Genomic DNA, 13,071 nt, shown 5'->3' on the forward strand with positions numbered 1-13,071 from the left:
GTCCTTCCGTTCTTTAATCGATCAGTCTCGTCGATCAATTACGTTTCGTGCCATTTACTGGTGACCGTAGAAACCCACGGAAATCGAGAATCGTGGTTCGCTTTCGAAGGCTCGTCGTTTAAGCTGCTGCACGTGTATCACTTTCCTCGTGACTCAATTCAAACCGTGACGAGACTCGCGAGTGGGTTTCACCACAAGGTAAATACAAGCCACGCAATTCGTTCCGTCGACGAATATCAGCACGTTTACGGTTGCCATCGCGAGTTAAGGCGTCCTTATACTCTGTGCAACCACCTGAGGCCGTAGCCCATCTATATACATTCTTTATTTGCAAAGCGATGCAAGCTGTGCACAGGCTGAAAGAGAAATTCCTGCGATATTCGTCCATGGATGGCAAAAGGAAGTGTACTTCGTGGTTAGAAAGTTGACGAAGGAACACAGCTTTCATTGGTTTAGAATGTAAAAAGGTCACTTTCACGATTATAAAAACAGAAATGATGGAAATTATCATATCTTAAAATTAACCAATTTGCATTTACAGACTGGATGAGAAGCAAAATATATCTCTTATCTCTACAAAACCTTCCAATTATATTAGGTTGTCCGAAAAGTTTCTTTCGTTTTATAAGGAAATAATAGATGCACAATGTTTTATATTAGTTTATTGAATTATGCACGAATATAATAATAGAAGTAGAACGAAATGGATCATACCTAATTCAATACAAGACAGGTTAGTAGGAAGAGGACTGACTTAGTCGGATAATCTTTTCATGCACCTGTCACTGAATTGATAAATGAGTGATTGTACATTTTATTGATGAATGGAAACTATTCTCTAGCATAAAGCATATGGGCTCTACAAATGTGGTGAAAAATATGAGAGTAATCTATTTATGAAGCTCTTTTTATCTGGTCACGATTTTGTGATGTATGCTTGTGCATATGGACATCTGTGGTAAATTATTAATACCAATCAATAGTGTATAATTGAATGACCGGCGCGGCTATAAATCATAAGGATTTATTACGTGTGACGTATAAAGGAACTATGACAAGAATTTATTATATTTAACTTACTAATTAAGTTTCGATTTATTTGGTGGTCAGTTGTGAAGATGTACCACGAATCTTCGCATATCTTCGTACACAGCGTCTCTATCTTTCACAGGATTTTTCTCCGTTTCAACACCAGCTACGATTTCCATTATGTTGCTCGAATAGACTACTGCGCTAAAGTTCTGAGATTTTGGAAACTTTTCATATCCAGGGACGAATATAATCCTTGCAAAATATATAGGGAACACTAACTTTTGGAGTTGCACTCGGCAGATAACATGTAAACGTGTTGCTTCACCTGCATACTAAAATGAAAGTTCACAAACGAGAGTAAAACGAGAGAATATGAAACAAGTCTGTAGATCAAAAATACCATCTCGATACCGGAAGATAATTCAAAGAGGCAGAGCAATTAGACTGCTTTGAAGATACAAATTTTCATTTACTATTCTATCGTTTCAACCGATTAAATTTTGTCTCGTACAAATGTACAAAGAATTGTGTGCCATTTTCACCAGAAAGACTCTGAAAACCACAATCGATTATAGAATTCATTGATTCGAAAATCGCTTTTGATATTAAGAAGTAATTCACCTGTACTTTCGATTATACTTTATTCCATTAACTTTATTACTCGATAATACTTTATCGCCTTCTCTCGTTAATTCAAAATTAAACCTGGTAAATTTTTAGATTCCAATCTCTCGTCTGTAATTAGCAAACATTTTGTTGGTGCTTTAAATATTACTTAGACGATTTGAATAATGTCATTTTAAATGATATACGTAACAAGATTTCATTCTTCCGTACGTTCTTCAAGCTTAAAAAATTTATTAACGATAAAACTCCAACAGGATTGAAACTCCAAAATAATCCAAAGAACAGAGTGGAAATTAGGATAATTAAGATAATTGTAAATTGTCATAAATTAAGATAATTCTAACAAAAGGTATAGCTGTACCAATCCTCTAGAGTACATGTATAATCTCGTATCTTACAGTCGGCTGTAATCGCAGCCAACAACTCCACATCGAACAATCTGTTCTAAAAAGAAAAGTCACCGAACTAATACACTCCAAAGTCTCCTACCCCATCGAATGCAACGAAGTAGTGCCTCGCCAGCATTGGCGTAGCTTCCAGGTAAGTACCGTGCCAGCAACTTATCGTAGGGTCGGAGGAAACGTAGTCTAGGGACACGTTGGGGTACAGGAGGGACGCTGAGCCTGGCTGCCGGGACGGTATAACTTCGAACTTGGTTATGGAGTTGGTTGAATTATGTGTCACGTAGCTAGTCGCGCGCGAACGCGCCAACCCCAAATAGGCTGGGGAACCCTCTTGGATGTTGTACTGCTTCGCGAACGTGTGTGCCACGCTCGATACAGGCAGCTGTGAACGATATTACGTGTATGTATATACATCCAAGTAAATTATTGTATGCGTAACGTTTACATCGGCAACTTGTGAGTACATGTACCTTGCAAATTCATCCTTCGTCCTATTTACACGCTAGCTTACTCGCGAATCAATCAACGGTTGATTGGAAACCCTGAAGATTTATAATGGTAAACGTTTGCCGCAAAACATTTCTATCTTCAACTAGCCTATGCCCGCGAACAATTTTTCAGCAGATGAATTTTTATGAATGAAATACCTACATATCCTTTATACCAACAGTCGGATTATTCTCCGTAGTAAAAACTATTTAATTATAAACAGATTCAATTTCAGAACAAACAACTTTCATTCGTTATTGCTTACGAATAAAAAGAATTCGTTGCTTGATCTCTACCGAACATGTGTGTGCTTACGGATTGACCCGGATGGCAGGTTATTTCTCAGCTTCTACAAAACGGATCGAGATGAAACATACTCTGTTTTCTTTCCTGAACATTAAGTTATACAACAGAGAAAACCCCATCAAAATCCGTGTAGTAATTCTTCGCGATACGAGTACAAACAGATAAGCAAACGGACAGATAAAAGTTTCAAAAATTAGTTGTTTGGACTTCAGAGTTTATGAGCTGTTATGAGAAATGGATGACTGTTTTATTTTTCTTTATTATTTATTAATTTAGAGCTTTTTATTTGATATTTTTATTGGCATGTATCGTATCAAATGAAGTTATTGAGTTTCTTCTGGTATACTAGTAGAGGTTATAGAATATTTGGCAGACGAAAATTCTTTCGGGGTAAGATTTCTCTTAGACTTTAGTAAACGAATTTCTGTTATCACTTTTCATTTTGCAACCTGGAATTATCATATCATATCACATACAAATACTTCGATAAAACCTATTTATTATATTTATTACATCTCAAAAATGTATAAATACAGTCGCGTTTCTTTTATCTTATGACAAGAATAAAAAAGTTTGTCTCAAATGAGAAAAGCGTAAAAAAGAAAAGACATATAATGAATACAAGATTCTGTTCATCTTATAACAAGAACAATATTAAAACATCACAATTTATCTCATAAGCAAAGAACAAAAAAATGAAAGAAAGAAAAGACGTACAAGTAGATTGACACTTCTTTTACAATAAGAATGAAAATACAAAATCAAAGTTCCTTTTACAAAAAAAAAAAGAGAATAGAAAATATAAAAAAGGAAAATTATTCGATTGATCAACTATCCGTTTACCTATCCCAAGCCCGTGATACGTCCAAGTCGCGTCTTTGTGGAGGCAAAGTCGCACTCGATACAGAATGTAGTCCTGTTTGCGAGGCAAAGCGGCTGGTAAAGTTTCGAGCCAACTTCTCTCCCGCAGTATTATACGAGAATTGATAATGCCGAAGTTGTTAATGCATTCTCGGATCACTGCGCCATTTATGGACCGTAGGAGGACGGACCAGTGTTCCCAACCCCTTCTTTCCTCCCTCGTTGAAACGTCTCCTTTCGCGTGCACCGCTCGACCGAAATTCGAGGCGCGAACCGAGCCACGGCCAGTGATTAATTCGTTTGGAAAGTTCGCAAAGGCGACGACACTGTCTCTCGACGAGTATTCAAACGTGTTTACGTGCATGATACTGACAGAGAGAAAAGTGGTGACTGTTGAACAATCGTGGGCAAAACACTAAACTGAGAATGTCCATGCATTTATAGGAAACATAAATGTAATTTTCAAATATTGAAATTTAAATGAATGTACAAAATACATGTAATATATATTTTTATATAAAATATCAAAAATAAAGTATTTATTTATAATATTTGAAGGGTGAAATAAATCTTCATATAAATTCTATTTTCTTTATTTCTAATTCTTCTTTATTTCTAATTCTAATTCTTCTTTAGTCGTGCTGATAAGAATATGAATTTGCATAAACATCCGCAATTTGCTCGTGAATGATGGATGGTTTAATAGACGCTTTTTTGAATGACAAAATATCCGATTTTTATTGACAATCCATAATAGCTGAAAAATGTGCGTTTTCAATGACGTTTGTTCTATTGTTGCAAAACGCGTGTATCAAATAAAAGAATTTTTATTCCATAAACTCGAAAGCAACGATAATTTTGTCCATTTACTTCGTTCATTTTGTTTAGAAAGTTTTTGAATTCCTCCAATGAGCTTGCCGCGAAAGAAAATCGCTGGCGATTCGGAAAATCGCTGAGATCTCGCAATCTTCCTTCTAATTCTATACCTCTCGTTCCGAGGCAAGCATCGTGGTACGAAGTTGAACGAAAATTGCAAGATATTTCCAAGCTATCTACAAATTTTCACGGGATCAAAATTGAAAATGTAAAGAGTATCGAGGATTTAAATTGAGAAAGAAAATCTGACGAGCACAAAAATAACGTGTAAAAATACATTATCCATCCATTTTTATATGTATATAACCATTAAACATCGAACAATGAACAGGCTTTCAACGAAACTAGCTATTTTCTGAAGATTAATATTTTCTACTTATACAGATTTTCAATTTTTTTACGCCAACGTAAACCTCGATATGCTGCTGCGATGTGCACGTTAAATTCCTTTTTTGTTTTTTTCTTCTACCAGACCGTGGTTTTGCTAATTAAAAAAATGTTATGAACATGCATGCAGTCGACAATTTTCCAATAGGTACACTCGTATACGTATTTATATAGTACTTTGTTCCCTATGATGTCGCGTTCATACAGCACAGCTGGAATTTACGTACATAGGTAAAACGAGTATGCAGCTCACCAGCGTGCACTTTTATTATTAACGAAATAGACGGATCCGTTGATGGATCTGCCCGATGATATTATTGGTTGTTGCGTTCATTTTTTTTTTTCTCTTTTTTACTTTTTTTTAAAGGGGATCGTGGCATCGTGTAACATTTAGAGACCGTGAAAACATCGATGCTGTATCAATTTGCTAATTAATAAAGCAAAAAAACCAACAGCACATGGGAAAGCGCCTGTACCAATTATCACAACCACACTAACGTCAAATGTTACACGAATTTTAGTACTTGGATTCTCTTTGTACGAATTCGTTTTATTGAATCAGAATTCTTTGACCCAACGCTGGCAAGCATTGTTCATCATCCATATGCCCCGGAGATTTAAAAATGTGAAAGTAGCAAACGCGGTAATGGATATTAATAAAATATACGTACGAAGAAAAATTGAATACTGATCAAAGATTTTCTACGATTCTATATTACTTCGATAATTCTCAGTATTTCATCCATCGTTTCTATAATTGTTGTACAATTAACTATACAATTAATTTATTGTATATCGTGAGTGCGTAACACAACTCACTCTAATCGTTTAATTATTATATAATTATAATGTAATAATTACTACATCATTTTCCTAAATCCGATAAAACCATTCTCCGTAAATCCAACGACTTATTTCCAAAAACACACGATCAGGACGCAATATGAGAAACGTAAAGGGTTAAAATTATAACCAATCACATTTCATCGCTCCCTTCAAAACAGGGCTACTATTCAGTGGTATAATTTCTCCAAGTGCAATAACCATTTTCCATAAAACCATCGACTTAGTTCCAGCAATATATTATGAGAAAAATTAAAACAGAAGTAAAGTATAGCAGCGAATTACTGAATTCGAAGGATCAAATGGGGAAGAGACGAGTGAAGTAGTCTGAGCGAGTTTGTCCCGCTTGATCGTTCGCGCTTCACTGCTCTTCAATGCCTGCCATCGCCACGTCCTAATTATTCTGGTAATTATTCTAGCCATTATCGTGCCGACAGAGGATCGATAAGAGCGGTCTCGGGATCGTTTATGAGATAAAGTTGGGAGAGAATGTGCCTTACGAAGTCACCCTGCCGCTCCTGCCTTAGCTTTCATCGCCCATCGATAATCTTCGATGGTGGCTGCGACGCGCATCGTTGCCACGGCTAAAGCCGACCACGGATTTTCGCGTGACGCTGGCTACACGCTCTAACGAGAATCCAATAATCCTCAATTCCCCGGGATGATGCACGCCAAATAGAAGTTTATTCGAAAGGCACGGCTCGGCCACGATGGACACGAAGATCCACGGATAAATACGGAGCTCGCGTTTAACTAACACGCGTTCTGACGCGCCATCAAACTTCGTTGAGTTCGAGGTAACCCTCTTCTGCTTGCGGTTTGCAGTCAGATTTCTGAGGCGTTCATGGACTATGCAGATCCATGGTGTCTGAGCGTTATGATAGCGGGATTCACGCCCAATTTGATTTGTAACGGAACCACGTACCTCCGGGCACTGTTTAATGTAACGAGTTGTTCGGTACATGGATGTGGAGTTCATGTGGCGTGTTAATGTTTCAGATTAAATGCATTTCATAATCAGATTTTAGCGAAGAGTGGTGAATGTAGATTCTGGTCTATTTCGGTGATGAATTTCGGAGGGAATTTTGGACTAAGTGTTGTAATAATATTATAAATAATTTGTCAGCTAATACAAGCTTTCAAATTTTGAATACCATCCAATACCAAATGATTGAACTACATTAAATGATATCGTAAATCTGATCGAAACAAAAGATTATAATGCAAATACTGTATGCTTTAGCCTGATTTGAATAAAAATTTAATGTTGTAGACGATTGAAAGATGTTTGATTTATATCGATAAGTTATATCGATAGTGCATTAAAGGAATTCTGATAGAATTATTTAAGTCTCGTCCGATAATCAATTATTCGAAAATACTGTTTACTACTGCGATAATTTAAAGGAAAGTGTTCGGTTATATCGATTAAGAGCTTTGGATACCAGCAAAATTTCAACCTTAACTTCTTTGAAATTTTACGAGAAACAGAGCTTCCGCCGTTTTACAAAAATCCTCGTAGGAAATTAATTTTACCCAAGCTACTTTGCAGATAGACCATGGTTAATTTAAGAGAAGAGTTAGTCTCCCCGTATCCTGTACGCCTTGGTTTAACGGATCCTTTAATCGACATTTCACGAACAACAAAAAGCCTCCGATACCTCAGATAATTTCACAGCTCTCAGCTACGTGAAAGTAAACCTTTCCTCGGACGCGATACGAGCACATACAGGCCAATGAAAAAAGACCAGAATATACGAAACGTTCTCAAGTTAACACCAGAAAGCGATTCTTTCCTGCGGCATCGTAGAAAACACTATTTGCTCCTGCGAACGCAGCCGATGGAAAATAAAGATACAAAAAGTAAAAGACGAAAAAATAAAGCACGAAGAAGAAAAACGAAAATAAACAGAAGCAACGAATGGAATCGATAACCGCAATAAAGAACCGTGAAGCAAACTGCGAGTTCACCGGCCAAATTACTCGATTTGTGACCTAACGATAACGCTACGAATCCAACAAATTATCTAGCCCTCTTTCGTCGAAAATAAATCGACGAGTTGCCGAACTCGCATTTCTTCCCCGTTGCGGCGCGTGTCGTAATTACTTATTAGCCACTAAGAAGATCTCTGGCTCGCACTTTTCTCAAACCCTTTTTCTCCCCCTTGATTTTTCCCTTTTTTCTCTCGTTTCTTTTTTTCCTCCCTTTTTCACGTCGACGCGGAGCAGCCAATGCCAGAGGGTCGACGAATTTCAACGATTTATTCCATATTATGTAAATGACGGACCAACGAGGAGGAGAGGGGAAAAAGAAGGAAACGAGAGAGCGAGGGAAGACAGTGAAGGCGGAAAGGGTGATCCGTGAATCAACGAACGAGCCGGTGTGGACCAGAGCCGCAGCTTCTTTCATCTTCGGATATTAATTTCACGGTGGAAGAAGGGAGAAGGAGACGGCCGATTCGAAGAGAGAAGAAACCAGGGAACAGAAAGAACGCGGTAATCCAATTTACCAATGTCTCTCTCGAGCTAGAGCTTTGTCTGGATACCTCGGCCGATCTTTCTTCCGTGTCTCTGTCTTCCAACAACGCGAGAACCACTTCTTCCATAGGATGCCCCGTCCTCTCCCGATGCCGCCAACCTTCGTACTTGAAAATTCAAAAAGGCACGACCACGACTAGACCGATGCGTCGCGACGTTTCTTCGCCGTGTCTCAAGTATCGCGTTGATACTAGCTACTTATTAGCCTTGCGTTGCCGCTGCGACTTTTGGCAACTGTATGAGATGGCATCAAGAAATTTAGATACATCGAATCTTTTTATTTTTATTTTCATCGCGAAGGAATTGTCTTTAAGACCTACGTTGACTACCCAAGCATTTTTTAGCCATCTCGGTAAGAATTCTTTAATTCTTACATCCATTTTAATCGCCCTATTAATAGGATTATGCAATTTTCTTTAAAGATCGGAAGGAGCGACATCAGAATGATTAAGAGTTCTTAGTATCGTATTAGTATTATCAGCGCCCTTAGTATTATGTGGAAAATAATCGTAAAAAAGAATCATCTACGCGAAGGGAATGTAATCTTTTTGAGCAGAAAAATGTCAAAAAGCAAGAAAGTATGTAGATATCTAACCTCGTCTTTTGTTTTCAATAGTAAGGGATACAAATAAATAATAATTTAGTATAAACTCTTAAAACTCAACTCAATATTTTTTCATAGAATGATAAAAAAAAGGTTTTTATCGTCGCTAAATGGTCGAGTTATATTAATAACTTTCCACTTCTATCCAATCTGTTGAAAAAAAGTCCACTGTTTTTAGTTACGCTATTCTTTCATCCAATCGACGATACTTGGATCTACAGACCGAACAAATTTCCTTCCTTCCAAACTTATTCTAATTTCATCGTATGCGCGGAATATTTGGCGTAAAACTGAGCAGCTTTTTCCCAAGCATCCAGGAGATATCGCAGCGAATCGCCGAAAACTTTCAACCGATGGTAAACATCAGCAGGGATGGCGGGTTGACTCCCTTCGTTGGAAATACCATTACGTTCCCGAGCTTCATCCCCATCGTGCCCCGTTTCTTCGTCACACCCGTCCCATACAATTCTTCGTCTTCGTCGGACGAGAAGCCGTGGGTTATATTACAAGCCATAGTGGTAACCCTAGCCAGCATGCACTTAGACCCGACCGGTATCCCTCTTGCTCCTTAAATGCCTCAGGATCCCTTTAGGAAAGTATTCCTGATGGCATTACTTCTCACTGGACTTCGAAAAACCAGCCCTCCGGTTTCTACGTAAGCTCAGATACGTCTAACGTAAGTAGATTTCGTGCGTTTGCCGTGAAATACCACGAACGCGGCGCGATTCGATTAGTCAACGAAGAAGTTGCGTGCGTCCTAATGCTCACTGTCTCCAGAGTCGCTGTCAGAAACGATATTTCCTTCAGCCACTAAAGGGATTCTCTTGTACGAGGCTACAAGGTACAGGATAGAGCTCAGATGCGATAGAGTAAAGAGGAAATTGACTGTAAGGTATAAAAGAATTTAAGAAAATCGTATGATTGTAACTGTAAATGTATATAGATGTCTTTATAATAATACAGAAGTAACTATTACTTTTTGATACTTGTCTTGTTACTTTGATACTTTGACAGTAATGACAGTAAAAATCATCTTTCTGCGAAACAGGTCCAATAAATTTAGAACGGAGTGCGACTACGATAAGAAAAGAAGGAAATTATTTGTGAGAAATTTCAACTCGTGTACTGAAGTTGAAACTTGAAAATCCCTTTCTTCTTCTAAAACCAGTAGATCGTAAAAAGACTCTGGACACCCGTACAACGCCTCTCGTTAAAGATTGGCGGGCTCGTTTTAGGTTTGATACGTTCCTTTTCCTCGCCGTTCTTTGAGGACTGAGAAGAACATAATTTCAGGCCACGTTTTATTTCAACGGCGAAGTGTTTGTCGTTGAGCGCGCCAGGTTGGCCTTCCTCAATAAAATAGAAAGCGTTTGTGGCGTGGATACCGTGGATAATAAGATGAACATTGAAATACGCATGGCCTGTGAGATGAACCGGCGGCCTTCAAAGGGTTACTCAACGCTCGGGATTGTATCTCGCCGGCGTGGAAACCGTAATTACCTTCAAATGACGCCGTTAAGCGCAAACATTTAATCCGGACGAACGCAATGAAAGGCATTAAAACAAATCCACTTCCGGGTAATGTAGAAATTTCAGTGAAATAGATGGCCGTTCGAGAATCTGATTGCAATTTTACCTCAGCTACTTTAACTTGCGTCGTACATCAAAAAGATAGGGAAATGGTAGAAAGGAAAAAGAGGGAAATTAACGAAGACGACCGAAATGCGTAATATGACCAGTTTGCAAATATTGGGAATATTTAACGTATACCAGGTCCATGACTCGGTGTTTCGTTTACTATTTTATTAGGTATTATAGATTAGATTATCGATACATAATGTTATTCTGACAGAAAGTTACGAGTTTAACAGCAATTTTCGTTGATAAACAAGATATTTAATTAATTAAATACCCAAGTTAATAGTTGAAAGGTAATGCACGTGCATAGGTAAATAATGGTTAACAATAAACACAGAGGGGGTAATTATATTTGTTATATTTAGGTTAGGTTATGTTAGGTTTAGGGGTTGTTATATTTAGATCAAAAAGATAATGAAATAGTTAAGAGGGACCCGGTGCAACCTCATCTCGGCTTGAATTTGTTCTTCAAATGAATATCTCGCAACAAAAGTTCACTTTCTCTATGTCGTTCATTTTTTTTTCTTTATCATGCTGGCGACTATAATAATACTATTACGAAGATTCCATGCACTACCTTTTTGCTTCGTTTTATCACTTTGCTTCTTCTTTTCTTCGCTTTTACCCCTTTGTCTCGACCAATTCACAATCTTCCTTCCATTTTCTCTTATTTTCTTTCTGGACCTTCAATAGCCGCAAGTTGCACCATTAACGTGTAAACTATAAAGTGCGGTCTCTGTGTTTCGTAACTGTCGGAAAAATCCGTCGTTTCAGCGCGTGATAACCCGTTGCTCGAATTCGACGATAAGTTTCGTCGCCGTTCGGTTCCAATTTTCCCTCGCAAACCAACCGACACTGACCCGCTTCCAACGAAACGGACCACGTATCTAGTTGCAAGGCACAAATAACGGAAGTAAATGTCAGCAGGAACGGCGAGGATGCTTCTCGTGTTTTATAAATGGTAATTGCGCTAACACTCGCTTGAAACGATCGAAAGATTGCTACTTACGAGAAAATTGTCGTGGTATCTTCTTCGTTGCAGCAACAGTTACTGTAACGACTGGGAGAAATTTATAAAGATTGTTGCTAGGTTCGATTTATTTAATGTCTTTTAATTAGATCGAAGTTTCGAAGTGCTGAAATTAAATTCTCACTTAACCCCTTGCTATGTGATTTTAAGATATACTCAGATTCTGTGAAGATAATTTTAGACTAGAATTGATAGTAAGTTTAGATTAATTTTACCTTCATTTTCAATTCTCAGATTGAGAATTGTTAAATACAGGCTTTGTAGAATATTTCTATACTACGTCGTTTAACAAGGTGTTACAATGATCAACTAACCCCTATTTATATAGATACTAGAGAAAACGAAGTATTGTGAAAATTTTTTTTGGGAATATAATTTACGATAATCAACGTCCTCATATTCGCCATACATTAATTGATTTACTATTAAGTGATTAGCTGTGACATCAAATTAATTGCAGCAGCTTCTATGAAGTTATCGAGGATTTCTTATATTTCATTTTTAATTCTTATCAAGGAGATTTTATTTAATATGAGAATTTTCCAAAACTGTTTAGCAAAATCTTTATACGTGTATACGGCTAATTGATATACAAGTGAAAGGAGTACACTGTCAGCAATATCCGATTAACCTTTGAAACAGTTTCTTAGAAACTTGCGCCGTATCGTTTAGATCGTGGCACGACCTCGTTCGTCAACTAAATTCCTGCGCGCTGCGACTTCTGAATAAAGGATACAGAAAGAAGGAATTATATTTCCATAAATGCTCGTCTGGGACGCGTAAAAGATGTAATTTCACGGGGGAATTCCAGGTTGTTGGATTAATAAAAAAACACCAGCTTTATTTGAATACCACCCTTAATCTATCGTAGTATTATTATTTCAGTTTATAAATAAACATATAAATTTACCGGTTGATATCTTTAGCTTGAAATTTCATTATATTTATTTGTTGTTTCGAATGTAACTTCAAAAACATAAGTTACGATCACTAATCCAGAAATTCACACAATTTTAAATTTCACACGATACTCTAAATTAAATACCAAAGTTTTTATTTAAACGATCAATAATTACCAAAGTAAAGTATGGATTGCCAAGAATACAATGCATCGAAAGAAAAGAGCAGCACGATGATGGAACGCTATTTCGCTGGAAGGAGGAGAGAAGCTTTTCCGTAGTTTACCCAGCGTTTCTCGCGAGCATTCCGCACTTTGTGCTTTAGCGTTTGTTCCGTTAAATTGCTTTAAACGCTATCGTGGCGCTCCAATGGAGCAAACGACCTGCCACGGTGTTAACCTTTCGTTGGTCAGGCTATAACCTTTATCTGGTGACAAAATCGGTAATAATCTCGACCAATGAGTACCACCTCTGGCGACTCGTATTTCGAGAATTTCGACCAGGGAATTTCGTTCGCAAAGTTATCTGAATATTTAC

The 13,071-nt window shown here is 37.6% G+C and overlaps 1 long non-coding RNA gene across 1 annotated transcript in view; it reads right to left on the minus strand.

Annotated features, from left to right (window-relative positions):
• LOC117151776 overlaps positions 1 to 13,071 on the minus strand; it is a 121,759-nt gene that overhangs the window by 44,206 nt on the left and 64,482 nt on the right. The gene's annotated exons all lie outside the window — the stretch shown is intronic.

The sequence above is a fragment of the Bombus impatiens genome, unplaced genomic scaffold (assembly GCF_000188095.3).
Source record: "Bombus impatiens unplaced genomic scaffold, BIMP_2.2 scf_0418, whole genome shotgun sequence".
NCBI classification, from domain to species: Eukaryota; Metazoa; Arthropoda; class Insecta; order Hymenoptera; family Apidae; genus Bombus; species Bombus impatiens.